The sequence below is a fragment of the Odontomachus brunneus genome, unplaced genomic scaffold, assembly GCF_010583005.1.
Source record: "Odontomachus brunneus isolate Ranch 3 - 2012 unplaced genomic scaffold, Obru_v1 Obru_scaffold_288, whole genome shotgun sequence".
Lineage (NCBI taxonomy): Eukaryota > Metazoa > Arthropoda > Insecta > Hymenoptera > Formicidae > Odontomachus > Odontomachus brunneus.
The window spans coordinates 169,335-171,692 of NW_022639738.1; the positions used below are offsets into that span (position 1 = coordinate 169,335).

Here is a 2,358-nt window from a genome sequence, read left to right on the forward strand (position 1 = left end):
TCGATGTCTACCAGTTTTTAAATCATTTTTTAAACTTCGAACTTAGCACACCACTTCCAGAGAAAATGTCGCGCTGACCATTTCTTGCAGTTCTGTAGACAATTCTCGACAGTTCTAATAGAGTTCTAGTTCGTACGATCAAATTTAGGCAGAGTTTCAGCGGCTATTTCAAAATTATTTCTTAATCTTTGTAGTGAACACGGCGCTCGGCGCTCCGTAGTCGCGTAGAAAAAAATGTCGTACGTCGAAAGCAAGATGGAAGCTTGAAGCGACGGTGTAAATAGTGCTTCGTATTGTATTGTTCGGTTTGTTTTGGTGGACTGTTAGTAACAATATTTCTACGTTGGTATGTATTGTATATAAATATTGTTCAGTGAATGATACAGGTATAGCGTTATTCCTAGGCACTCTTCAGTTGATTCGAATCAGTGAAAGCGAGTCATGTTATCTCTCGTTCATACTATTGTTTCCTGTATTCGTGACGTATTCCATTGAGAAGGTAAGTTTTTTTTACTTACTACAGTGATCTTATTTTGCATTGCACTTAGTTATATGAAGTGGAGTCTATTGACGCGACCGCGCGCGCTGGTTTCCTAAATCTCTTTTCATTAATTACTCAGAATTTTACTTGGTTATTTTGAAAGTTGTAAAAGGATTTTTTGTTCACTTTAACCTGTTTGAAAGCAAGAACTTTTTCAAATTTCATGTTATGCAGCTGTACTCAACGTTGCAATAATTGGTATTAAACTGTACTTCCATATATACCGTTTATTTATTTCTTACTCTGTGAGATATCAGACTTGTATTTGACAGCTATTTTAACGTTTGGACGTTTTCGCATTGTTTGCATTGACTTCAAAGTTAGCGGATGCAATACAATAAACTCTTGCCCTGAGTTCCGCTATATTGCTATAAAAAATATCGCTTACACTAGTTCTACCATAATAAATGGTTTAGTGTACTTGTTGAACTAGTGACGCCAGTACAGTTGTAAAAAAATACAGTCATTTTGCCGGAAAATGCTGAAGTGCGATTTTTGGAGCAGTAAACCTTTGTAATGTTAATATTATATATACACTGAGAGAAAAGTTTTGTATATTCAAGAAAATATTGCTTGACTGAAGTAAATGATTTGTTTGTATATTTGAAAGCAAATTATTTTTTATTTTTGAACTATATATATTTTATCTAAAAAAAATATTAGTTTATATTGAAAGAATATTTTGTGGAATATAGTAAACATAATTTCTAGTCCAAACATATTTATTTAAGTTAAGTACATGTTTTTTTTATAATGAAGAATGCAATTTTAAATGGAAGTATAGATTTGTTTGCATCGAAAATATATTTGCTAAAACTAACTACAAATTTCCTTAAACATGATTCAAAAAATTATGTTATGATGTAATTTTAAGTAAATATATTCTTGAACCCAAAAACGGTTTTTTAAAAATATAAAAATATTTTTTCTGTTTTGCAAAATAATCTGTCGTCTTAAGTAAATCTTTGCTCAAGAAGAATAAAAAAATTATTTTAGCTTATAACATTATTTAGCTTATAACAAGGAAATAATTTTTTTAATTAAGTTTTTTTAATTTAAGAAAATATTTATTTAATCTTAAAAGATAGGTTTGTAAAGATTTTCTATCATAAAAAATATGTACTTCGCTTTAAAAAATTATTCATTGTATTAAGTAAATTTTTGTTCAAGTAGAACAAAAACATGTATTTTATTAAATAATGGTAAGGACATATTTTTTTAATTAAAAAGCTGTTTCTCTAATTCCAGAAAATATTTATTTTCCTTTAAAAAGTAAATTATATACAATAAATTATCTATCATAAACTAATGATAAGCAAATATATTTTTGAACTAAAGAAATATGATTTTCATCAGCAAAAAAAATTTTTTTTAATGCTTACATAAAGCAAGTAAATGTTTGCTTACTTTTAAATGAAAGAATATCTTGTATTTATAGTATATTTTCTTAAGTATAGTAGAGGTATTGTTTTATTATATAATAAAACCTGAAATTTTGATAACATTTTTTATTAGCAATAAATTTTATGTTATACATGTTTCACATATTAATTGTACATACTTTGAAAATAAAGGAATTTCAGATAATTTACATATTTCATATAAATAAATTAAATGTATTTCAAACATAACTTTAAAGTTCGAAAGGAAAAAGATATAATTTTAAAACAGTTTCGGCGAAACATTGTGCGTCTGCTTGAACGGTGGTTCTCTTGTTTATTTATAATGAACAGAAATAACTCATTTTTATAATCTAGATTAGTGCAGTTTGATGGAAATTTGAAAAAAAAAGATTCTTAAAAAATAGCATATAAACA

General features: G+C 27.0%; 1 long non-coding RNA gene across 1 annotated transcript in view; it reads left to right on the forward strand.

The window, feature by feature from the left end:
• Positions 1-414: 414 nt before the first annotated feature.
• LOC116853216 overlaps positions 415-2,358 on the forward strand; it is a 37,800-nt gene continuing 35,856 nt past the window's right edge. The window contains exon 1 of the long non-coding RNA XR_004379931.1: positions 415-499. This is a non-coding gene — a long non-coding RNA (uncharacterized LOC116853216). The remainder of the gene's footprint in view (positions 500-2,358) is intronic.